Here is a 27,355-nt window from a genome sequence, read left to right on the forward strand (position 1 = left end):
TTCTGAGAAATTGCCAGAACAGAGCTGTCCTGGGCCTCTGTTCTATCACGTCCACCAAGAGAGGTCTTCTAGCTGGGCCTCCCCTCTTTGATTTCTCTCTCTATCCTCACCCTCCACTCCTTTCTTGGACCCTCTTTCCTTCACTTCTGCACTCAAACCTTAATTGAGCCCTTCCTCCGTGCCAGGGGAAGGGCAGGCAGGAATGCAGAAGTCCAGCGGTCTGCAAACTAAGGCTCCTGGACCAGAGCTATCCCGCTGCCTGTTTTTGTACAGACTGAGCTCAGTATGGCTTTTTTAAAAAAATAATGTTTAAATGGTTGGAAAAAATACCAAAAGAAGAAAAATATTTCGTAGTATGTGTATTAGTTAGGATTCTCTAGAGAAACAGAATTAACAGGGAACACTCGCAAATATAAAATTTATAAAAGTGTCTCATGTGACAGCGGGAACACAGAGTTCAAAATCTTGCAGGGCAGGCTGTGAAGCCGACAATTCCGATGGAGGGTCTGGACGAACACCACAGGAGAGGCTTGCCAGTCGAAGCAGGAAGAGGGCCTGTCTCTTCTGAATCCTCCTTAAAAGGCTTCCAGTGATTAGATTGAGCATCACTCATTGCAGAAGACACTCCCCTTGGCTTACTACAAATGGAATTAGCTGTGGATGCAGCAGATGTGATCATGATCTAATTCCAAAATGTCCTCATTGCAACAGACAGGCCAGCACTTGCCCAACCAGACAGACACCACCACTTGACCAAGTTGACACATGAAGCTGACCATGACAGTATGTGTGAGTAATCTCTGAAATTCACATCTCTGGTGTCCATAAATAAAGTTTCAGTGGCACACGGCCACACTCATTTGTTTACATACTGTCTCAGGCTACTTTTACGCTTCAGTGACAGAGCGGAATAGTTGCGACAGAGACCCTATTTTTTGGTAAAGCCTAAAATATTTTCTATCTGGCACAACGCTTGCTCTTGAGGGGTTCGTGGTGGTCTGGTCCATGCTGAGCAGTTGCTGCTCTGTTGTGACGGCAAATGGGAGCCATTTATTCAGACTTCAAACCAGAGAGGGAGAGCCCAGCGTGGTGTCTGGGGAGGGCTACTGTGGGTTGTGGGTAAGTGGCCTGCAGGCTTTGGGACCAGGTCTGCCTCTGGAGGCTTTGGAAGGGGATGGGGCTTGTGCTGTCTGTATCCTGCAGGTAGAAGAGTCTTTCCATACGTGTTTGTCAAACAGCTGAATCACCCCATTCATTTTGAAAGCTGCACCAGGACTCGGCTTCCCATCCCCTACAACAGTTGGAGCTGGAAATAGTCGAAACCATGAGCAGAAGGGGAGTGACAAATTATGGTCTATCTAGACAATGGATACTGATCGATCATACAGCATAAATATGACACTTATTTAGCCACATGGAAAACTGCTTACAGAATAAGGGTAAACGGAAAGAGCAGAACATAAAATTATATATACACTGTTGTTGCAATGATATAAAATAATGTGCATATGGATAAAGACGGAAGGTGTTGCTCATAGAGATATGAAAACAGTCATCTCAGTGGTGGGAGTAAGAGCAGGTTTTTTTTTACCCTGTTCTGTTTCTCTGTCTCTATTTTCCTTTAATGTTCTCGTAATAAATATTGAAGAAGCAGATGCAGCAGCTAAAAGAAGTCCCTACCCTAGCAGAGAGCCCTTCCAGGCCCAGCAGTGGTGGTGACTGATGAACATTGGCTTCTGTGTGCTGATGGTTGTTTTGTGCACACACAAGTGCCATTTGCAGCTCCTGCTTTGGTGCTGCAGCGTGCATCCCCTTCATTGCAGGTTCCTCTGGATATTGGGATCTTGTTGGAAACTGGGAACCAATGGCTTCTGTCCAAAAAGGTGAACCAGTGAAAGCAATTCTGAATCCTCTTGCAGTGCAGCTGTGTAAACCTTTGCTTGGGAGTCAGTCTGACTTGGCTAAGGCCAAGTTCTGCTGCTTATGGGCTGTGTGATTTAGGACTTAATGACGTTAAGCCTGCAGGTTTGCAGAGCTGAGACTTCAGCTGGGTGTGTTTGACCCAAAAAACTGCCTGCCTCCCAAAACTCCATGTTCAGTGGCATATCGTATTGGCCTGTGCTAGGTGATGTCTCTTGCATTTACGTGGCCACCCCAGGAAGACTGTCAACCCTTTGTCGGCAGGACCTGTTTTTCACTTCTGCATTTTTGGTCGGTGCATGGGGGAGAGGCAATCAGTGATTGTGATTGTGATTGAGTAGAGGGTGCCTGGTGCCTTGTGCATGGTCTTGGGTTCCACAGAGTTGGTGATTAAGGGCCACGTGTTTCCAGGGCACTGGAGGAGGGCATGACTAGCTCCAGGCGGGAGGGAGGGAGGGGGTTATGGGCTCCTCCACCTGCTCATGTTGGGAAGAAAAGAGTAGGAGGTGGGGGGGGGGGTTGATGTTCAGGCACCAGAAACAGTGAGCATGAGTGGAGGCAGGAGAGCGGGGCTGGTGGGGGGAAGTTTCCACAGGTTTACGGAGAGCCTGCTCTAGGTGCTGGGGAGACAGTGAAGAACAAACCAGATAAAGCCCATGTCCTCTTGGAGATAGGATTCTAGTGCAAGAGACAGACAATAAAGTCACTATGTGATAAGTCAGGTGGTGGTAAGTGCTATGAAGAAAACTAAAGCAGAGTAGGAGGTGTGGGGAGCAGTGGCACATGTGCTTTTATGTAGGTGGCCAAGGAAGGGCTCTCTGGGGTGATGGAGCTTGTGAAAAAAACAGGAGGATGTGGGGCAGACCGTGAGGCTGATGGAAGAAGGCATGCTTCAGCCTGAGGAAAGGGGAACTGCAAAGGCCCTGTGGTACGGTTGTCTTGTGTGGTTGGAGCAGAGGGAGCGAGGGGTAGGAGAGGGGGTCAGTCATAAGGATGGATCCTGGGGAGGCCACATTAATGCAAGAGACATGACCTTCTAGACCTTGGTCAAGAGTTTGTCTTTCAGTCTTAATGGGATGGGAAGCATGGGAAGGTTTTGATCTGACTTTCCTCTTTTCTTATTATTAAATTTATTGCAAAATATGTTTAAATATAAAACTTGCCATTTTAAACTTTTTAAAGTGTACAATTCAGTGGCATTAATTAGTCAAAATGTTGTGTAACCAGTTCAGTTCCTGGACCATGCACACCCACCATAAAAAAATGTTGTGCCACCATCACCACTATCTATTTCCAAAGCTTTTTTCCTCACCTCAAACAGAAATTCTGTACCCGATAAGCAATGACTTCCCATGTCCCCTGCCAACCCCCCACCCCCCAGCCCCTGGTATCCTCTAATGTACTTTCTATCTCTATGTATTTGCTTATTCTAGATATTTCATAGAAATGGAATTTGTCCTTTTGCCCCTGGCTTATTTCCTTTAGCATAGTGTCTTCTGATCCATAATGTAGCCCAGCTCAACTTCATTCCTTTTATGGCCGAATACTGCTCCATGGTATGTGTGTGCCGGTTTGAATCTGTGGTGGGCCCCAGAAAAGCCATGTCCTCTAATCCTCATTCAGTATTGCTGGGTGGGAGCTTTTTGATTATCCATGGAGATGTGACCCACCCAATCGTGGGTGGTAACTTTTGATTAGATGGTTTCCATGGAGATGTGTCTCCACCCATTCAAGGTGGGCTTGTTTACTGGAGCCCTTTAAGAGGGAACCTTTTTGGAAAAAACTTTAGGGCTATGAGAACCACATAGCCCATGCAGCTAAAGACCTTTGTAGATGACGAAGGAAAACACCCCTGGAGGAGTTTCATGAAACAAGAAGACTGGAGAGAAAGCTAGCAGACATCGCCATGTTCGCCATGTGCCTTTCTAGTTGAGAGAGACACCGTGAACGTCATCGGCCTTCTTGAACCAAGGTATCTTTCCCTAGGTGCCTTAGATTGGATATTTCTATAGCCTTGCTTTAATTTGGACATTTTCACAGGCTTAGAACCGTAAACTTGCACCTTATTAAATTCCCCTTTTTAAAAGCCGTTCTGTTTCTGGTATATCACATTCCAGCAGCCAACAAACTAGAACAGCAAGTATCTACCACACGTGCTGTGATGAACACTGGTGTTCACATGCCAGTCTGAGTTCCTGTTTCCAATTCTTTAAACGGTTCCATGATTTTTCAGCTTTTCTTCTAGCTGCTCCAAGGTACTGGAGACCAAAAGAAATATCAATATATTGATTCAGCAGTCTTATTCATTTGTTAAATCCTGTCTTCTCTATTATACACTTCCTTCCTTTTTTCTTTTTTGTGAAAAATGACATATATAATGTATATAAACAAAAAATAACAAGAAATAAATTTCAAAGTACATTGCAACAATTAGTTGTAGAACAGATTTCAGAGTTTGGTATGGGTTACAATTCCACCATTTTAGGTTTTTTTTTTCCTAGCTTCCCTAAGGTACTGGAGACTAAAAGAGATATCAGTATAATGACTCAATGACTCAGCAGTCACACTCATTTGTTAAACCTGACCTTCTCTGTATAACTCCACCAACACCTTTGATCTTTCTTTTACTCTTTTTTTTTTTAAGGTATATAAAGTTCACTTTATATATATATATATATATATATATATATATATATAAAGAACGAAGGAATGAAAATCTGTTCTGAGTTACAAATCCAAAATATTTACTAGAAATGTATAATCATTTTAAAAAATAAAAGTTTTTTCAGTAAAAACAAAAATATCTCAAAATTCCACTGGAAAATGGGAGGCAGTTTCTTTTCTATGTTAAAATGAGAAAAAGAATGCTTTACAGGAATGCAAAATTTTTAGTTCTTTAAATGGTCAATTATAGAAGCTTCTAATTCTCCTGTAAAAATCTGAGGTCCCAATCAGGTATTACTTTCTTTCTCAAGTAAAGCATCATCTTTTTTACATACTACGCATATGTATGGTGCTGTGTAGTCTGTTAACCAAAAGATGACCTTCCATTATCAGGAAGGTGATTTTTGCACAAGGAATATATTGTGTCGACACTTGGACTTGATTGTTGTAGCTGGAAAATGACCATGATTAGACCAGAAAAGCAAAGGGAAACACACAGGAACCTCTGGAAAGCAAAGCTGTGGCAGAAATTCCTGCACCGCCAGGAAAAACAACTAGATTTGGTGCCTTGTGCCGAACTGATGTCTTGATTTTTATTTTTTATTCTTATTTTCATTGTCACGTACCTGCTAGGAATAAAATCCTAATTCAAAAAGGTTTCTTTTACTCTTTAGGGGTATTTTGACTGTGCTCATTCTAACTTTTTCATGTTGGAAGGGACTGCGGATAATATGGAATAAGGGGATGGAACTAGGTGAGGTTCTAGAAAGGCTGACCCTTTGGCATTTCAGGACTTATCTGGTCCAGAGACCCATCTGTAGGTTGTAGGTTTCTAGAAAGTTACCCTAGTGCATGAAACATTTGTAGAATCTTATATAATACCCTAGGTGTTCTTTAGGAGTGGCAGGAATGGTTTTGGTTGGGGTTTGGCAAGTTATGGTAGTAGCAATGTCTAACTGAAGCTTGCATAAATGTGACCTCCAGAGTAGCCTCTTCAATCTAATCGAATTCTCTCGGCCACTCATTCCTTATTTGTTCCACTTCTTTTCCCCCTTTTGGTCAGGATGGCATTGTTGATCCCATGGTGCCAGGGCCAGGCTCATCCCTGGGAGTCATCTCCCATGCTGCCACGGAGACTTTCATCCCTAGATGTCATGTCCCACGCAGGGGGTGGGGCAATGTTTCATTTCCAGCATTAGGTTTAGAGAGAGAGGCCATATCTGGGCAACAAAAGAGGTCCTCTGGAGGTGACTCTTAGGTGTACCTATAGGAGGCTAAGCTTCTCTACTACATATATAAACTTCACAAGAACAAGCCTCAAGATCAAGGGCTTGGCCTATTAATTTGGATGTCCCTAATGTTAGATACAATATCCACAATTTCCCCGGTGATAAAGTTTACTAGTTCCATATTGTTCCTCCCATCCCTCAAGGGACTTTGCCAATACTTTTTGATTTTCTACTTAATATACTCTGCGATGTATGCAAACATTACATTATTACAGGATTAAAGACTCTCATTCTTATTCTGCTGCCCCCATTCTTGACATTTTGCATTAACGTGCTACTTTTATAATATTTGAGGAGAGGATATAATAATTGTATTATAATATATTTAACTGCTCAGAATCAAAAACTTCTGTGCCTCAGAGGAATTTGTTGAAAAAATGAAGAGGCAGCCAACTCAATGGGAGAAAATATTTGGTAACCATCTGTGCTGGCTGCTGGATTGCATATATCAGAACTGGAAAGGCTTTTAAAAAGAAGAATTTAATAAGTTGCAAGTTTAAAGTTCTAAGGAAGTGAAAGTGTACAAATTAAGGCACCAACAAGAGCTTACCTTCACTCAAGGAAAGCCGATGTGTCTAGGACACCTCTGGCAGCTGGGAAGTCATGTGGCTGGCATTTGCTGGTCCCTAGTTCCTGGGCTCCATTGCTTTCAGCCTCTGTTTCTTTGGGGGTTCCTCACGTTGCTTCTCTGGAGCTGGCCGAATTAAATGGAATCAGTATTAAAACATGGCTTTCCTGGGGTACGTAATATTTTCAGACTGGCACACTATATATCAAATAAAGGTTTGATATCCTGTGTACCTAAAGAAATCTTACAACTCAACAACAAAAGAACAAAAACCCAATTATAGAATGGACAGAAGATATGATTAGACATTTTCCAAAGAGCAAGTACAAATGGCTAAAAAGCATATGAAGAGATGCTTATCTTCATTAGCTGTAAGGAAAATGCAAATCAAAACCACAAGTTATCATCACACATCTGTAAGAATGCTGCTATTAAACAAACAGGAAACTACAAATGTTGGAGAGGATATGGAGACATTGAAACACATTTATTGCTGACAGGAATGTAAAATGGTACAGCCACTGTGGAAGACAGAGTTCTGAGGAACTCAGAAAATATCTAGTTGCCCTATGACCCAGCAATACCAATACTAGGTATATACCTGGAAAAACTGAAAGCAGTGACATGAACAGACAGGTTCACACCAATGTTCATAGTAGCATTATGCACAGTTGCTAAAGATGGAAACAGTCCAAGTGCCCATCAACTGATGAGTGGATAAACCAAGTGTGGTATAGACACACGATGGAATATTGTTCTAGTTTGCTAGCTGCCAGAATGCAACACACCAGAGATGGATTAGCTTTTAATAAAAGCAGATTTATTTTTTAGTTCTTCAGTGGAAAGGCAGCTAACATTCAACTGAGGTTCTTTTGAACTTGGGAAGGCACAGGATGGTCTCTGCTGGCCTTCTCTCCAGGCCAGTGGGTTCCAATAACTTTCCCTGGGGTGATTTCTTTCTGCATTTCCAAAGGCCTGGGCTGAACTGCGAGGGCTGAGACGAGGTATGCTGAGCTGCTTGGGCTGTGCTATATTGAACTCTCTCATTTAAGCATCAGCCAATTAAGTCAAACGTCATTCATTGCAGCAGGCATGCCTCCTAGCCGACTGCAGATGTAATCAGCAACAGATGAGGTTCACGTACCATTGGCTCATGTCCGCAGCAACAGAACTAGGTGCCTTCACCTGGCCAAGTTGACACCTGAATCTAACTACCACAAATAGCATGCAGCAGTAAGTCGAAATGAGTTCCTGGAGCATATGATAACATGGATGAACCTAGAGGATATAATGCTGAGTGGAATAAACCAGACACAAAAGGATAGCTATAGTATGATTTCACTATTATGATGAGTAAAGAGCTCAAACTCCTAAATCATCCCAAGAAGAAAATTTGTACCCATATATAGCAATGAACTAGATATTGCATCTCTGCTACTAGAGTATGCAAATGACTTCACAAGCAACAGCTTCCATATGTTCCATATTTTTAACATTGACCATTCATAATAAAGATTTTATAGAAGGGAAAAAATTTAATCATAAGAAAAGGAAAACCAAATAAATAGGCACTAGACAAACAGACCCTTGTATATGTTGGAATTTAGAAAATGATAAAAGTAGTATTCAAATTGACAGGGAAAGGAACAACTAAACAATGAATGGTGTTAGGAAAATTGAGAAAAAAATATTTAGGTTCTTTTCTCACTTCAGATTAAAAATATATATGTTAGCGATAGCCCATGGTTTACATTAGGGTTTGCTTTTTGATGGATCAGTGTTACAGGCAGGGAGGCAGGGAGGCTGAGAAGGTGTGCAGACCTGCCCCTCTGTTCCCTCCTGCTGTTTTTGGGTGGGTCCCACCTGGTCACTCCTGGAAGGCAGTGGAATCTCTCCCTGCACAGGAGGCACCTCCATGCCGACCCAGTCTTCCCATCACACTGCCCAGGCCTCTGGTGTGTGGCCAGAAGGGGCAGCCAGGGAGGTCAGGGTCATGTGTCCTTGGCCGGGGTTGAGGACCCACCTGGGAGGGGACAATGCACTTCTGGCCAGTGGTCATGGGGGTCCTGAGGTCCCCTCTGGTGAGGGGCTTGGCCGTGGAGCCAAGGGTGGTAGGCTGAGAGCCATGTAGCCCCATGGCTTTCCAAAAGGAGCCTGGATGGAGGCACCCCACCTTACCTGGGACTTTGCTAGAAGTACAGATTTTCAGGCCCTGCCCCAGACCTGCTGAATCTGCACTTCCGGAGGCTGGACACCGCAATCTGTGTTTGAACAAACCCTGCAAGGATTCTGAAACACACTAGAAAATGGGGAAGATGAGATGCACTTCTTACTACCTGGCCCTGGTGGCGGGAGAGACACCCATACCCCAGCAGCCTCCACCATCAACTCGGCATGCAGCGTCTCCTTCAGGAACAGGTGAACCCCTGGAGCAACCCTGCTCCCCCGACCCTCCCTCTAGGTCCTGGGTCTGGTCTGGTCAGAGAGCTCACCTTCTTGGGAAGGGCCACAAGTCACAGGATGACTGTGCTTTTATTTGGAAGAGGGAGGGACAGAGAGGACGGAAGGGCCAGGTAGGGGAGGGATGGGCAACCAGCCAGCCTGATGCTGCCAGAATTTCAGGCCAGGGTGGAAGAGGTGCAAGACCTCTGAGGTTCCCGGAACCCCAACGCTATGTCTCTTTCATCCTCCTTTTTGCTAGGTTCTCAGAAGTACAACATGCATCTCTCTCCTCCCCACCAGTTGGGCCTCTTTAGGAAGGGTCTGCAATCACTGCTGCCTTCTCAGGTTCCCTCCAAGTCACCGGGACCTTTGCTCTCTTTCCTAATATTTACATAGTGCTCCCTGCGGGCCAGGCACCCATCTAAGCTCTTTTCATTTGGTAACTCCAGGGGCAGCCGCGGCCTGTGTCTGAACTGCCCACTCGTGTCTAACCCCATGGGTATGCTTTCGTCCTCCTGCTGGCTCCTGCTAGGCCTTCTCAGCCCCTTTCACCCTCACCTCCTTTTCCTTTGCTCAATCAAAATTGTTTTCCCCTTGAGCCTCTTCACGTTCTCCCATGCTGTGTCCATCTACGGAGTCTTTACTCTCCATCCTCTGTGCAGGGTTTGAGTTGCAGACCTAAATAGTTGGCAGTCAACTGGACATCCACATTTGAGTGTTCACAGGCACTGCTTAAAACTGAACCCCAAGGTGAAAATACTAGTGGTCAGTGAGAGGGAGGGGTAAGGGGTATGGGACTAATATGAGTTTTTTCTTTTTACTTTTTATTTCTTTTTCTGGAGTGATGCAAATGTTCTGAGAAATGGTCATGAATGCACAACTATGTGATGATATTGTGAGCCACTGATTGTACACCATGTATGGACTGTAGGTGTGTGAAGATTTGCCAATGAAAATATTAAAACAACAACAACAACAAAAAGACAGAACCCCGAGCCATCCTCCTACCTCAACATGCTCATCGTGCATGGTTTCCTGGCTCAGAGATGGGCACCCCAACTCTCGAGCTGCTAGGCCAGAAATCTCCAGACCCCCTTGTTTCTCTGCTCTTCAGTGTGTGGTCAGGAGGGAGAACTTCAGCTCTCCCTTCTCCGTCACTCCACATGCCAGTCACACCCCTCAGTGGTTTTCTTGTCCCCTCCGCTGCCACCCCCAGATCTACTGAGTGTATCTCCCCACTCCTGGCCAAGCCCCCCTTTTCTACTCCTGCCCTCTTCCAATCTGTTATCCACATGATAACATGAATAACATGGCAACCAGAATGATCTTTTTAGAGAGCAGTCAGATGACTGTCACTCTGTGGCTAAGAACCCCTGGGCACCCCCCCCAGCATCCCTCACCGAGACCCTGCCTGCGCCCAGCCCCCACTGGCCTCCGCTGGCCGACCCCAGCCTTGAAGCAGCACGTTGACTTTCCTAGTTTAGCTCAGGTTTTCAAACACACGGGGTCCCCTGCTTCTCAGCCTCTGTCCAGGCCGCCCCCTTCGCTTACATCTTATCCCCTGACTCCCCTGACCATGCAGGTCTCAGCTCAGCTGTCGTTCTCCCTAGGAAGCCCTCCGAGAGCAAGACTGGATGAGATGACTCCTCCAGGCTCCCGCGGCCTCTAGCAGGACCTGCCCAGCGTGTTGTCACGCAGGATCACAATGGGCTGCTCGCTTCACTGGGGTGTGAGCTCTGTGAGGGCTGGGGCAGGGCCTTCCGTGAAAGCTGGCGCCATGCACGGTACTTGGGATTATCTGGATAAATGTTTTTTGAATGAATGAATGAATGAATGGGTGACTCGTCTCGGGGAGCCACTGCCTCTGACACAGGAACATGGGGTCACCTGGAGTCAGTGGGCTCAGCACATCTGACACGGTAACATGGGGTCACATGAGTGCCCCCTCAGAGGGTGGTAGCAGGGATTAATTGGGATGACTGTAAAGAGGCCCTTTGCCTCTTCTCCCTTCTCTTCTCACTCCTCCTGGCTAACCTGCTATGCCTTAGATGTGAACTGAAAATCATGTTCGTGTTGCCCGTCATTGTCTCTCAACAGGGGTCTCCTGGAGACCATCTTATACCTGGAAGGACTGGCTGGAATGCTGGTGTTTCAAGCCTTTTGGGCCAGAAAATGGAATGGAAGGTTGACTGCTCATGGGACATGGTTCTGCCTTCCAACACATGTGCCCAGTTCCTGAGCCTGGTGCTGTATTCCGCTCTGACGACTCGGAGAGAAAGAGACGGCAGCCAGCAGCCTGAGGTGCTTCCTTGCTGTCCTTCCAAGGTCAGCTGTGAGGTCTCAGGCTTTCTCACTCATGCACAATTTATTTCTTTTTCAATTTTCTTTGGAACCTGGGGTCGTCCAGATGTTCACTTGGCATGGTGGGGAAAAGGAGTTGAATGCAATTGCGGGCAGAGCAGCATTTGGCCTCCCCATGGCGCTAGGAGTTTCTCGGACCTTGGGGATGTGGCTCCAGCAGCAGACAGCTGCTGGCCTCCTTGCAGCATTCACCTTTTGAGCCCTGCAGCTTTGTCAGCCCCAAACACGTGGGGGACCTTTTGAATCTGGCCCTTCGGTGATCCCCAACAAACCATTCCGGTGTATAGGTGGAATTTCTATTTTTAATAGTCAAGCTGTTGAGAAATTGTAGGGCTTCTACTTCCTTTGGAGTGGAAGGCGTCCTGAAATATTTGGAGCTTGGCTTCTGTAGAATCCGGGAAGTCATCTTAGCCCAGGGAGAAGTCAGCATACGGAGTGGGGTCCCCTGGCAAATGGCCTGCATGCCATCGTGGTCTCCAGTCACGGCGAGCACCAAGCGGGCTCGGCTCGTGCTGGGCGTGGGGACACCAGGGAATCAGAGGTCCCCTCTGTCCATGCAGGGGAGGGACATGACAACAAATAACGAGCACCCAAGCCGGCGAGGGTAGTGGTGGCAGGTTGCGCAGAGAGCCGCATGAACACAGAGCCAGGAGCCCTCCCAGCTGCCTGGGTGGGGGAGGCAGGGAAGGGAGGAAGAAGAACAAGCCAGGCCGGGGCACCAATGCATGGTGCTGTGCAAGAGTCTGGTAGAGGTTTGCAGGGGCCAGGGGGAACCCGAGACGGGGGAACCAGGTCTTGAACCGCTTTCAGTGCCACGCCGAAGGATGGGAACTCTGTCCTGAAACCCTCACAGCATTTTAACTGGGGAGTGACACGATCAGATTTGCATGGCAGAAGGGTGGCAAGGTGATGGGTTAGCTCCAAGCCTTCCAAACCTTGTCACCCGTAGTAGGTAGAGGCCTGGTCTCCACACTCACAGCCAGAGTGTCCTCAAACAGTTGCCCTTTCCAGGCACCATGCATTCCCATGTTTTCTATTCTGGCGCTGTTTCATTTGTTGCTTTTGAAAATGCCATTTGCAGCCCTCTACATTGATTTCCTGTCTCCCTGAATTTTTTGATCTGCAGTTGGAACAAGCCTTGATTGGAGAGAGAGAGACTCGAGGCAGGACGGCAGGCTGAGGTGATAGGCCCTGGGGCAGCTGCCTGCAGGCACCTTCCAGGGCTCTGGGGTGAAGGCTCAGTTGCATCAGGCCTCTCCCCTCTGCACCTGGAGTCAGTGGACCCAGCACATCCCCTCAAGGGAAGCAGCGAGAGAGGGATGTTCCCATGAGTCTTGTTGATGATCCAGAAGCCGTGGTTTCATAACTCAGACATACCGCGTGGTGTCTGGGAGTCATTTCATTAAATGTCCCAGAGAATCAAAATAGAAATTACATCTTTGGGACAAAGCCCATCAGCCAGGAGCCAGGCATTCTGAATTGGAACCAGAATAGTCTCGCAGGCTCTGGAATGGTCGATCCAAGGTTGTCCCCGTCTGGGGTGCCAGCCTCCGCCTGACCCTGGCTGCGGTGTGGCAGCCCCACCCGCGCTCTGGCCCACGTTTGCATTCCCTGAGGTTGGGGTACGGCTTTGGCAGGTGACCGACTGGAGTCAGAGCTAGCTGAGGGAGGAGGGTGTCAACAGCCACTATTTGTCACATGCCTTGCTAGGGACTCTGCCCTGAGCTAGATATTCTATCTTATCTCCCATCCTGATCAAGCCCCTCTAAGAGGCACTCATTTTATATGAGGAAACTGAGACTGTGGGGCAGGGGGCGGGGGGGTGGACATGTCGTTGTCCTAGTGGGTTGCAGAAATGAGGCTTGAACTCCAAACTCTATGGCTCCGAAGCCCATCTTTTCTGTCCTAAGCTGCCTCTTTCTCCTTTTGCTGTTTGCTTTTGCAACTAGAGGATCAAAGTTTAGAGTCATGAATCAATGGAGTCAGAATGTCTGTGATTGGGTTTAGACTCTGGCATTTTTAAATGCTCCGTTGTAATTCTGTGCAGTGAGGGTTGGGAACTGCTATTTCAGAGGGTAGGGTGCTTTCTCTCCCCCTCCTCCACCCACTGGTTTGCCTCTGCAGCCATTGCATAAGAAGGAGCCTCTTCTCCAGGCGTGTTAGGGCCAGACCCTGCAGCCCTGTGGGCTTCTCCCTCCACCACAGCCCTCAGGTGGGCCAGGCTTGGAGGAGAAAAGGAGAGCTATGAAGAGCTTATCTGCAATCAGACTGTCTTTGAGGAGGGACAGTTTTCTCAAATGGAGACAGTGTGTGAGAAAGGCCTTGGGCTTTAGGGCACAAGGGGGAGATGGTGGGTGGAGCAGGCTCTGAGAGGTTGCTCTATGAGCCCAGAGAGGGTTAGGGAGGAGGCAGGGAGAGGGCAGTGCAGGGGCAGCGATCTCAGGATAGGAGGGCACGTGGGTAAAGGGTGGAAATGTTGTGGCATTAATTTTCTACTCCATTAATTTCACTGTTCTATTTGTTATTTTTTCCCATCTACTTTTTTTTTTTTTTTTTTGCATGGGCAGGCGCCCAGAATCGAACCCGAGTCTCCAGCTTAGCAGGCGAGAATTCTGCCAGCGAGCCACTGTCACACCGCCCCCCCATATACTTTTTTATGTGTGTCTCCTTACATATATATATATTTCTACATCTATACATATACACACAGATGCAGATTGTGATAGGTATATCTTAGGGGAATTTGTTTACAACTTTTTATTTTCTGTGGGGTGGTGATAGTGCATAGGCTGGGAATTGAACCTGGGTCTCCCACATGGCAGGCAAGAATTCTACCACTGAACTACCCATGCACTCCCCCTCTTCCCATTTCCTTTTTATAGGTTAATTTTGTTGTTCATTTTCTAACTTCTTACATTGGATGCATAATTAATTTCCCTTTTTTTGTTTATTCAATGGCTATGAATTTTAATTCATATGAATTAAAGGCTATGAATTTTCCTCTGATAACTCTTTTAGCTGAATCCTGTAGATTCTGATATATAATGTTTCATTATTATTATTATTTTTGTAGATTTCACAGTTTGGGTTCTGGCTTCCTCTTAGACTCATGCATGAGTTATTTAAAAGAGAGTGTTCTTCCCCAAGATAGTAGACCTCCTCCAACCCGATTTTGTGACACATTTCCAGGTTTACTATACTGATTAGAGAATGTTGAATGTTGTTTGCATTAGTTCTACTTTTTCGGATTTACTGAGGTTTTATTTGTAGCCTAGTGTATTAGTTAGGGTTCTCTAAGAGAACTAACATACCCATAAATATGAGATTTTATAAATGTGTCCCATACATCTGTGGGGATGCACAAGTCCAAATTCTATAGGACAGGCTGCAAGCTGACAGCTCCAAGGAAGGTCTTTTTTTTTTAAAAAATTAATTTGATAAGTATTTATTGAACGTCTACTCCCATGCAATGTCCAGGGGATACAGCAAGGAATAGATCAAAGGCTCTGTCCTCATGGAACTTATATTCTAGTGAGAGGGTGAGGGACAAGACAGTAAACCGATAAACAAATACATCGAGTTAGTGATAAATAACTAACTCGAAGAAAATAACTAACTCTATGAAGAAAAATAAAGCAGGATGAGGGGACAGTGAAAGATAGGGTGCTATTTGAGTTAGCAGAATCAGGAAAATTCTGAGGTGGAAATGTTCATGCAGAGAACTGAATACACGAGGGGTAAAATCAGAGAATTCTGTGAGCATGTGCCCATTACCACTCTTCATTTGCTATGAAGTAAGTTCCTTGATCAGAAGTAATGCTGTGTGGCATAACATGATGGTGGATAAGACATTCCGAAAGTCCATGGATGGTAGTTTTGGTAGAAGCATTGTGGGCAGGAAGAAAACCCATATCCAGAGTATGTGTCTATTGTAGTTAGAACAATTGCTGCCCTTTTCCATGATGGAAGTGGTCCAGTATAATCAATCTGCCACCAGGTTGCAGGGTGATCACCTTGGGGAATGGTGCCATATCTGAGGATGAATGTGGGTCTCTGCTGCTGGCAGATTAGGCACACAGCAGTGGCTGTAGCCAGGTCAGCCTTGGTGAGTGGAAGTCCATGTTGCTGAGCCCATGCATAACCTCCATCCCTACCACCATGATCTCTTTGTTCATGAGCCCATTGGGCAATGACAGGAGTTGCTGGGGAAAGAGGCTGACTGGTATCCACAGAATGGGTCATCTTATCCACTTGATTATTAAAACCTTCCTTTGCTGAAGTAACCTTCTGGTGCTGTGCTGATATGAAATGATGTATGTACCCTAGAAAAACCATGTTTTAATCCTTATCCCATTTTGTAAAGGCAGCCATTTCGTCTAATCCCTATTCAGTATTGTATGTTTGAAATTGTAATTTAGATCATCTTCCTGGAGATGTGATTTAATCAAGAGTGGTTGTTAAGCTGGATTAGGTGGAGGCATGTCTCCACCCATTTGGATGGGTCTTGATAAATTTCTGAAGTCCTATAAAAGAGGAAACATTTTGGAGAATGAAAGAGATTCAGAGAGAGCAGAGCTGAACGACATAGCCATGAGAAGCAGAGTGCACCAGCCAGCGACCTTTGGAGATGAAGAAGGAAAATGTCTCCTGAGGAGCTTCATGAAACAGGAAACCAGGAGAAGAAGCTAGCAGATGACGCTGTGCTCACCATGTGCCCTTCCAGATGAGAGAGGAATCCTGATCATGTTTACCATGTGCCTTTCCAGATGAGAGAGAAACTCTGACTGTGTTCACCATGTGCCCTTCTACTTGAGAAAGAAACCCTGAACTTTATTGGCCTTCTTGAACCAAGGTATCTTTCCATGGACGCCTTAGATTGGACATTTCTATAGACTTGCTTTAATTGGGACATTTTCTCAGCCTTAGAACTGTAAACTAGCAACTTATTAAATTCCCCTTTTTAAGAGCCATTCTGTTTCTGGTATATTACATTCTGGCAGCTAGCAAACTAGAACAGGTGCGCATTCATATAGGACACAAACATCTTCATGTTTTTAGCCCACTCAGAAAGGTCTATCCACATGCCTCTTCCCCAGACTCTTTGCCACCAATTTTCCAATTATTGTCTTTCCCAGCCCTGACCATCCAGCCAAACCATTAGCAACAGCCCATGAGTCAGTATACAAATGCACCTCTGGCCAGTTCTCCTTCCAAGCAAAATGAAAAACCAGGTGCACTGCTTAAAGTTCTGCCCACTGGGAGGATTTCCCCTCAGCACTGACCTTCAAGGACACCCCAGAAAGGGGTTGTAGTGCCGCAGCTGTCTATTTGCAGGTGGTACCTGCATATTGTGGAGAACCATCTGTAAGCCAGGCCTGGGTTTTCTCCTCCTCAGTCAACTGAATGTAAGGAACTTCCCAAGAGGCCATAGCTCTGGGCTGTGAAAGAGAAAGTAATGTGGCAGGAGTGGGGCCATGGGCATTTGGGCCACTTCCTGTAACTTGCTTGTGCCTTCAGGACCTGCTTGAGCCCTATTTCATACATACCATTTCCATTTTATGATGGAGTGCAGCTGTGCACACTCAAATTTATGGCTTGGTGGGTCAAACAACACCCAGATCATGATAGGCAACTCAGGTCTCATGATAACCTAGTGGTTCATGGTTAAGTGTTCAGTCTCTACTAAGGCCCAGTAGCAGACCAAAAGCTTTTTCTCAAAAGTAGAGCAGTTATCTGCAGAGGATGATAAGGCTTTACTCCAAAATCCTAAGGGACAGCATTGTGATTCTCCTAAAGGGGCCTGTCAAAGGCTCCAGATAAGCATCTCTGTTTGCCACTGACACTGCCAGCACCATTGGATCTGCCAGATCATATGACCCAAGTGGCTGAGCAGCTTGCACAGCAGCTTGAACCTGTCACAGGGCCTCCTCTTGTTCCAGTCCCCACTCAAAGCTAGCAGCTTTTCTGGACATTCAGTGAATGGGCTGGAGTAGCACACCCAAATGAGGAATACGTTGTGTCCAAAATCCAAGGAGGTCAAGTGGGTGTTGTACCTCTTATTTGGTTGTAGGAGGGGCCGGATGCAATAGCTTATCCTTCATTTTAGAAGGGATATCTTGACATGCCCCACAACACTGGACACCTAGAAATTTTACTGTGGTGGAAAGCCCTGTATTTTTATTGGATTTATCTCCCATCCTCTGACATGCAAATGCCTTACCGATAAGTCTAGAATAGTTGCTACTTCTTGCTCACTAGGAACAATCAACATGATATAAATATAATGGACCAGTGTGATGTCTTGTGGGATGGAGAAACAATCTAGGTTCCTGTAGACAAGATTATGACATAGGGCTGGAAAGTTGATATACCCCTGAAGTATGACAGTGGAGATATACTGCTGGCCTTGCTAGCTGAAAGCAAACTATTTCTGGTGGTTTGTACTAACAGTTATTGAGATAAAAGCTTTTGCCAGATCAATAGCTGTATACCAGGTAGCAAGAGATGTGTTGATTTGCTCAAGTAATGATATCACCTATGAAGCAGCAGCTGCAATTGGAGTCACCACCAGGTTAAGTTTATGATAATCCACTGTCATCCTCCAAGACCAATCTGTTTTCTGCACAGGTCAAACAGGAGAGTTGAATGAGGATGTGGTGGGAATCACCACTCCTGCATCCTTCATGTCCTTAAAAGTAGTACTAATCTCTGCAATCCCTCGAGGAATCCAATATCATTTCTGATTTACTATTTAGCTAGGTAGGGTTCCTACCTACCTAGCTCACTTCTGCAGTTCTAGTGATTTCCACTTGGCCTTTCCTATGATAATAGCCCTCACTCCACAAGTCGGGGAACCAATATGAGGATTCTGCCAGTTGCTGAGTATGTTTTCTCCAATTATGCATTTCAGAACTGGGGAAATAACCACAGTGGGTTCCGTCTGGGGACCCACTGGAACTACTGTGTGACAGACCTAAACTAAAACTTTACCAGTCACCTGAACCCCATAAACTCCTACTCTGACTGGTGGACTGCAGTGATGTTTTGGGTCTCTTGGAATTAATTGTTAAACATTAATGGCTTAACATTAGTGTTTAACAATTCCCCAAATACCTGATCATTTACTTTTCCTCCATGCACAGTTACCCTGGTAAAAGGCCGTAGGTCTCTTTGGGGAAGGCTTGGAGGAAGATTAACAGTATAAATTTGTGGCAGTGTAACAGGGTCCTTCCTGAAGGGTACCTGGTTTCCCCTCATTCAAGGGGCTCTAGGTCTGTAAACTGTCTCAAGTCTGATAATTGATTAAGGGGCTGTGACTCTCTATTTTTGTAATTCAAGTTAGATTTTTGTTCACTTGATGTAGAACTCTTCTGCTTATACAGATCAAACCAGAATTTAGTAGGCTGTTCATCTATTTTACTTCTAGGTACCCCATGCCATATGTCTCTGCGAGTCAGATGATTTTGACCGATGCTTTGAGTCGGCTGTTTATTATGGTAGCAACACCCACCTTGTCTTTGGTGATTAGTTGTTGCCACGTAGATTCTGCAAACTTGGGATCAAATCACACCCATTGTTTTCAAGGATTCCAGCTCAATGACAGCAATTCCCACAGCAATATCTGACCTACAGGGAAGGACGACTACAGAAGTGCTCAGGGATGATGGAGCTAGTCTCACAAATTCATTCCTCACGGTTCTGGTAAAAGGTGTGTCCTCTGGGTAGTCCTGGGAGCAGGTGTGAGCAGGTCTTCTATGATAAATCCACACAAATACTCCATTTTCTCTAAGCCTTTTGGTCCTCTCTTCTACATTATACCAGAGCAGTTCTAGCATTTCAACGTCAGGAATGTCAGCCATTTTGATCCATGTTTCAGTCAACCACCCAAACTCTTAACACCCATTCTAACCCCTCAAGCTACAACATTGAGTGCAGAATCTCTGCTTAGTGGGCCCATATAAAAAATTCAGCCTGACCCAACTTTATATTTCTTCCACCATTATCTCACCCCCTTAATACTCATTCCCACGCATATGCCCCTGATTTCTGTCTTTATAAATTGCAGTTCTTTTGGGGTCTAGCATACCTCCTCATGGGTCACACTTTGCACCTTCACCTTTTAGGACCTGTTGAGGCTTTAGTCTAGTTATAGGTCTTGAAGAAAAGAGGGATGTTGGGGGTGGGCCATGAAAAGAATTAAAAATGTCTTTCAAGCCAATTACCTTAGGGCATTCCATTGCAGTTTCATCGGGTGAATTAGGAGTACTCTCTCCAGACAGAGGAGTGAGGGCTGTTTCCCCAGAGAAGGAGGTTACAGGTTTAGCAGGTACTGAAGGGTTAATGATTTTAAGTGGATGTTGGATGGCATACTCCTCTTGGCAGACTGGAGGTGGGGAAGCTGTTTCTTCAAGGCAGGCTGGAGGTCAGTTTACTGTCTCTTTCAGGGCAGGCTGCAGATCGGGTGGCTGTTTCTTCAGGGCAGACCATTACAGGTCTGTCTAGCAAAGCCTCACCAGAATCCAGGGCTTCCATGTCCCCACTGCCATATTACCAACCCATATGTCCCCATCCCAAATTCACAGATCCTGTTCTTTTCCAATCAAAGCCTTCACTCTAACAACGGACATCCTGCAAGGTTGAGATTTCAGTTTATATTGTAAATTTGCTGCTCACATGATGAGACTCTAGGTCTATTTTTCAGAGATCTTAAGTCTGTGACCACAGGAAATAAGATTTTCTTTCAGGGCACACACAGAAATGTTTATATCTTTGATATGGCCTTTAAGTTGCAGATTTGAAGCCTTCAGTTCATCCCTTTCTCTCAGAACTGTATCCAGTGCATCTAAGAACAACCAGCCAATATCATTAAACCTCTTAGGTCCACACAACTCCGTTAAGATGTCAAAAACATTGTCACCCAGAGCCTTGCCTCATTTAAGCGTACAATTAGCAGAAGCAAATGGTGACATTTTGCATATCTGTATTGCCAACTCATGCCATGGACTGTCAGTGCCATCTTGATTATTGGAAATAAAGTCATTATTGCCTTTGAGTCTAATCAGAGTAAAAAGCCAATTGCAAGATCCATATTTAAGACTATTTTTCAAGAACCACTCCTAGTACCAAGCTGTTTTAGTCAGGGTTCTCTAGGGAAACAGAACCAACAGGAGCTATCTGTAAATATGAGCTTTTTCAAATGTGTCTCATGCATCTATGGGGATGCACAAGTCCAAATTCCATAGGGCAGGCCACAGGTTGACAGCTCCAATGAAGATCTTTTTTTTTTTAATGACAATGGATTTAAAAAAATTTTTTTTATTGTATAATATAACATATATACAAAGCAAAGAAATAAAAAAGCAATAGTTTTCAAAGCACTCTTCAAAAAGTGATTACAGGATAGATCCCAGAGTTTGTCATGGGGTACCATATGATCCTCTCATATTTTTCCCTTCTAGCTTCTCCAGAATATAGGAGGCTAGAGGGCTTAAATACTTTTTTATCATCACAATTTGACTTTTTTCCTTTTTTTGTGAACAATAACTTATATACAGAAAAGCTATACATTTCTAAGCACAGCATGACAATTAATTGTAGAACATATTTCAGACTTTGACATGGGTTACAATTTCACAATTTTAGGTTTTTACTTCTAACTCCTCTAAAATACTGTAGACTAAAAGAGATATCAATTTAGTGATTCAGCATTCATATTCATTTGTTAAGTCCTATCTTCTATGTATAATTCCACCATCACCTTTGGTCTTTCCAACTTCTCATTGAGGTTGTTTGGGCTCTGGAAATTCTAAATTTTTGATATTGGAAGGGTCTGTCACTAATATGGGGTAAGGAGATGGAACTATCTGATGTTCTGGAGAGGCTGGGCTAGATTTCAGGACTTATCTGGACCAGGGACCCATCTGGAGGTTGTAGGTTTCTGGAAAGTTACTCTAGTGCCTGGAACCCTTGTAGAATCTTATATATTGCCCTAGGTGTTCTTTAAGATTGTCTGGAATGGTTCCGGTTGGGGGTTGGCAGGTTATGATAGGTAGCAAGGTCTACCTGAAGCTTGCATAAGAGCAGCCTCTAGAGTAGCCTCTCAACTCTATTTGAACTCTCTCTGCCACTGATACTTTATTAGTTGAACTTCTTTTCCCCCATTTGGTCAGGATATAATTGTTGATCCCACGATGCCAGGTCTGGATTCATCCCTGGGAGTCATCTCCCATGTCACCAGGGAGACTTTCACCCCTGGATGTCATGTAGGGAAGAGGGCAATGATTTCACTTGCAGAGTTGGGCTTAGAGAGACTGAGGCCACATCTGAGCAACAACAGAGGTCCTCCAGAAGTAACTCTTAGGCATGCCTATAGGCAGTCTACACTTCTATGCTACTTACATAAGCTTCACAAGAGTAAGCCTCATGATCAAGGTCATGACCTATTGATTTGGGTATCCCTAAAGTGTGACACAGTATCAGAGGATTCCCTGGTGGTAAGGTTTAACAGTTCCATAGGCTTTCTCTCCTCCCTCAGGGGACTTTGCCAATACTTTTTGATTATTTGGTTAATATACTTTAGAATGTTTCTAGGCGTTACAATAATCTATACAGGATTAAAGGACCTCTCTCTCATTCTGTGCTCTCTGTGTTTCATTTGTTCAAATGAGTACAGATAGGTTGAATTAGATTATGCACTACAGAAAATTTCAGTTCCAGATCAAACAAACCTTTCTTCCATTGGTCTCAAAGAGTACATGTGGTTCTAAAATATAGACACTGTCTTCCTTAACCCTGTGTTCTGAATTACTTTAACTCCAACCTGTTCGGCTTCATTCTTATCTCTAAATATCAGGTTATATATATAAAACAGCCTCTCAAAATCCAAAAATAATAATCACCACTCCAGACTTAATGTGTCTGCTCTAAAAGCTTACAATGTAGGGCCCTGTTTTCTTATAAACATTTTCTAAAGGTGACCATACCATTGTTGTTTTTTTGTTTCTAGCTTATTTTGTCTCACCAACTGTCCCCCATGTTCATTCACATCATTGTATGCCTCACACCGTTATTCCTTTTTGTAGCATCACAGCCTTCGTTCATAAGTATACACCATCGTTCGCCATTCTACTTCTCCGTCAGTGTGTCCTTCAGCCACATGCATTCATCGGACATCATGTAGAGGGCCCAAAGTCCACAGTCCATCAACATTCTCAATTTTAGATAATTTCATTGTTCCCAAGAGACAGAGAACCAATAAACACACCCTCACCAAATAAGAGATCTAAACCTCCTCTTAACTCTTGTCCCTCACCCCATTATTTACTTCTGCTGTTGCTGTGGTAGTGCTGATGGTTTCCTTTTGAACATAGCTGTTAGCATGCAATAGCACTTTTCCCCCTGTACCTTGAACTTAAACACTCTTTATACAAGAATCATATCTTTGAAGTAATTCTTGCAAGAACTCATTCATATTTCTAGTGTGAGTCAGTGGGACACGTAGGTCTACACAACCCCTTTCAATCTTGTTCATCTGCAATATGGTAATATTACTTCTACACCCCCTAGAGAATCACCTTCACTCCTGTCTATTCCCTTACATTGGAGTTCAACCTTATTAGCTAATGGTTCACCCATCTCTAGCTTCTATGTATCTCTAAGTCCCCTGTATTCTGTATTATAAGTCTCTGATTATATCTTTATGCTGGTCATAAAAGTGGAATTATACAGTATCTGTCCTTTTACGTCTGGCTAATTTCGCTCAGCATTATGTCCTCTGAAGCACACATCTTGTCATGTGCTTCAAGATGTCATTTTGTCTTACTGCTGCATAATATTCCATCATATGTATATATACCACATTTTGTTGGTCCACTTGTCTGTTGATGGGCATTTGGTTTGTTTCCATGTTTTGGTGATTGTGAGTGATGCTGCTATGAACATCGGTGTGCAAATGTCTCTCTATGTCGTTGCTTTCAGCTCTTCTGGGTATATACTAAGAAGTGCTATTGCTGGGTCATAGGACAGCTCGATATTTAGTTTCCTAAGGAACCGCCAAACTGTCTCCTATAGTGGCTGCACCATTGTACATTCCCACCAGCAGTGAATAAGTGTCCCAGTTTCTCCACATCCTCTCCAATATTTATAGTTTCCTGATTGTTTAATAGCAGCCATTCTTATAGGCATGAGGCGGTATCTCATTGTAGTCTTGATCTGCATTTCCCTTATAGCCAGTGAAAATGAGCATCTTTTCATGTGCTTTTGAGCCATCTGTATTTGCTCTTCAGAAAAATGCCTATTCATATCTTTAGCCCATTTTATAATTGGATTGTTTATTCTTTTGTTGTTGAGTTGTATGATCTCTTTGTATATACCGGAAACAAACCTTTGTCTGATATGTGATGTTCTAGTTTGCTAGCTGCCGGAATGCAGTATGCCAGAAATGAATGGCTTTTAAAAAGGGGAATTTAATAAGTTGCTAGTTTACAGTTCTAAGGCTGAGAAAATGTCCCAATTAAACAAGTCTATAGAAATGTCCAATCAAAGGCATCCAGGGAAAGATACCTTGGTTCAGGAAGGCCAATGAAGTTCAGGGTTTCTCTCTCATGTGAGAAGGCTCATGGCGAACTACTCTCTTGGCCGGAAGGGCACATGGCGAACATGGCATCATCCGCTAGCTTTCTCTCTTGGCTTCTGGTTTCATGAAGCTCCCCGGAAGGCGTTTTCCTTCTTCATCTCCAAAGGTCGCTGGCTAGTGGACTCTGCTTCATGGTGCTACAGCATTCTCTGCTCTCTCCAAATCTCTTATTCTCCAAAATGTTTCCTCTTTTATAGGACTCCAGAAATTTATCAAGGCCCACCCAACTGGGTGGAGACATGTTGTCACCTAATCCAGTTTAACAACCACTCTTGACTAAATCACACCATCCAGGGAGATGATCTGATTACAGTTTCAAACATGCAGTATTGAATAAGGATTATTCTGCCATTACAAAATGGAATTTTGATTAAAACATGGCTTTTCTAGGAGACATACATCCTTTCAAACCAGCATAAGCTGATTAGAGTAAATGTCATGAATTGCAGGAGACACTGCCCTTGGCCGGCTGCAGATGTAATCAACCATGAATGCAATCAGTGTTCTGATGATCTAATAAATAGCCTTCTGGTTTATTAACCAGTTGTAAAATGTTCTTTCAGTAGCATTTAAGCCAGTGCTTGCTTGAGCAGACAATTGGACACTATCACCTGGACGTGGTGACACATAAACCGAAACCATAACACCTAGTATATGGTCAATTTTTGTTATTGTTTCATTGACACTTGAAAAAAAAGGGTTCTATTTTCAGGTCTCGTATCTTTATTGTTTTTTTTTCCACTTGATCTGTCATTGACTGAGAGATTTCTTTGGCTTCCACTATTAGCATATTTCTATTTCTCCTTTAAACCCTGTAGTTATAACTTTGTAAAGTTGATACTATGTTATTTGGTATCTAGAAAATTAACTAGTATTTCTCCTTTATGAACTATACCCTTTAGTATCATGAAATTCCTTCCTTTATCTTATGTGGTGCTTTTGTCTCAAATTCATCCATGTTTGATAATAACATCGAAAGTTCTGCTTTTTGCTTTACCTCTAAGATCTTTAACAAGACAAGGATGCCCACTGTCATCACTGTTACTTGACATTGTACTGGAATTTCTAGCCCAAGTAATTAGGCGAGATAAAGAAATAAAATACATCTATATTGGAAAATGTTTCACTTTGCTAAAGCTGCTGGAATGCAATATATCAGAAATGGATTGGGTTTTACAAAGGGGATTTAATAAATTACTAGTTACAATATTAAGGCTGTGAAAAGGGCCAAATGAAGAGGCTAACAAAAGGTGCCTCTTTGGAGGAAAGGCTGCTCGCATCTGGGGCTCCTCTGTCCTATGGGACATAGGAAGGCACATAGCGACATCTGCTGGTCCTTTGGTCCAAAATGTCTCTGTGGGTGTTTTCTTTTTCTCTTAGCATCTCTCGGCTCACTGCTCTCTCCAAAATGTCTGTCCCTTAAAGGGCTCCAGCAAGTAGATTAAGACCCACCTCGAATGGGTAGAGTCACATCTCCATGGAAACAACCTAGTCAAAAGGTCCCACCCAACAATAGGTATGCTCCCACAAGACTGGTTTAAAAGAGCATAAGCTTCTCTGGGGAAACATAAAGGTTCAAACCAGCACAGAAAGGAAGAAATAAAACGTTGACTATTGCAGTTGACTTCTATATACAGAAAGTCAAAGAAAATCCACAACAAAGATACTGGAGCTAATAAATGAGTTAAGCAAAGTGGCAGCATATAAGATTAACAAGCAGAAATCAATAGTATTTCCATACCCTAGTAATGAGTAATCTGAGAAGGGAATCAAGAAAAAATTCCATTTAAAATAGCAACTAAAAGAATCAAATGTCTAGGAATAAATTTAACTAAGGATGTAATGGGCCTATACACAGAAAACTATAAAACTTTGCTTAAAGAAATAAAAGCCCTAAATATATAGAAGGATAATCCATGTTCATGGATTGGGAGACTAAGTATTGTTAAGATATCAATTCTACCCCAATTTATTTCCAGATTTAATGCAATCCAAACTAATATTCCAACAGTCTACTTGGTAGAAATGGAAAAGCCAATTACCACATTTATTTGGAATGGTAAGTGGCCCCAAATAGCCAAAAACATCTTGAAAAGAAGTTGGAGAACTCATACTTATTGACTTTAAAACTTATTACAAACCTTCAGTGGTCAAAACAGCATGATACTGGCACAAAGATAGATATATCGGCTAATGGAATGGAATTGACAGTTCAGAAATGGACCCTAACATCTATAGTCAATTGATTTTTTTATTGGTATATATTATATATTCACATGCCATGTAATCATCCAAAGTGTACAACCAATTGTTCACAATATCATCGTATAGCTGGCATTTATATCACAATCAACTCTTCTTTTTCTTTTTGTGAAAAATGGCATATATACAAAAAAGCAGTAAATTTCAAAGAACATCACAACAATTAGTTGTAGAACAGATTTCAGAGTTTGGTATGAGTTACAAGTCCACAATTTTAGGTTTTTACTTCTAACTGCTGTAAGATACTGGAGACTAAAAAAATATCAATTTAATGATTCAGCACTCATATTCATTTGTTAAACCTGACCTTTTCTGTATAACTCCACAATCACCTTTGTTCTTTTTCTCACTGTTTATGGGTATTTGGGCTATGCCCAGTCTAACTTTTTCATGTTGGAAAGGACTGTCAATAATATGGGATGGGGGATGGAACTAGTTGATGTTCTGGAGAGTCTGGCCCTTCTGCATTTCAGGATTTATCTACAACATCTGGAGGTTGTAGTTTTCTGGAAAGTTGTCCTAGTGCATGGAACCTTTGTAGAATCTAATATAATGCCCTCAGTGTTCTTTAGGACTGGCTGGAATGGTTTTGGTTGGGGTTTGGCAAACTATGATAGGTAGTGATGTCTACTGAGGTTTGCATAAGAGTGACCTTCAGAGTAGCCTCTCAACTCTATTTGAACTCTCTCAGCCAGTAATACCTTATTTGTTCCACTTCTTTTCCCCCTTTTGGTCAGACGGCATTGTTGATCCCACAGTGCCAGGGCCAGGCTCATCCCTGAGAGTCATCTTCCACACTGCCAGGGAGACTTTCATCCCTGAAGGCCATGTCCCCTGTGGTGGTGATGGTGGGGGGAGGGCAATGATTTCACTTGCAGAATTGGGCTTAGGGAGAGAGAGGCCACATCTGAGCACCAAAAGAGGTCCTCCAGAGGTAGCTCTTCAGCATACCTATAGATAGGCTAAGCTTCTCTGCTACATACATAAGCTTCACAAGAGTAAGCCTTAAGATCAAAGGCTTGGCCTATTAATTTAGGTACCCTAATGTTTGACACAGTATCGGGGGTTTCCCCAGTGATAAAGTTTACTAGTTCCATATTGTTTCTTCTATCCCACAAGGGTATGGTCAACTGATTTTTGACAAGGCTCCCAAGACTTGGGAAAGAATACTCTCTTCAACAAATTGTGCTGGGAGAACTGGATATCCTATGCAAA

At 43.8% G+C, this 27,355-nt stretch overlaps 2 long non-coding RNA genes across 2 annotated transcripts; one reads left to right on the forward strand and one right to left on the reverse strand.

The window, feature by feature from the left end:
- Window positions 1-4,074: 4,074 nt before the first annotated feature.
- Window positions 4,075-10,541, reverse strand: LOC143677320 (uncharacterized). The gene is made up of 3 exons (XR_013172509.1): window positions 10,435-10,541; window positions 6,424-6,567; window positions 4,075-4,178 (listed from the first exon to the last, which is right to left on the reverse strand). It is a non-coding gene; the product is annotated as an uncharacterized LOC143677320 (long non-coding RNA).
- A 38-nt stretch (window positions 10,542-10,579) lies between these two features.
- LOC143677319 (uncharacterized) lies at window positions 10,580-12,696 on the forward strand. The gene is made up of 3 exons (XR_013172508.1): window positions 10,580-10,667; window positions 10,981-11,208; window positions 12,371-12,696. It is a non-coding gene; the product is annotated as an uncharacterized LOC143677319 (long non-coding RNA).
- The last annotated feature ends 14,659 nt before the right edge of the window (window positions 12,697-27,355 follow it).

The sequence above is a fragment of the Tamandua tetradactyla genome, chromosome 3 (genome assembly GCF_023851605.1).
Source record: "Tamandua tetradactyla isolate mTamTet1 chromosome 3, mTamTet1.pri, whole genome shotgun sequence".
NCBI lineage: Eukaryota > Metazoa > Chordata > Mammalia > Pilosa > Myrmecophagidae > Tamandua > Tamandua tetradactyla.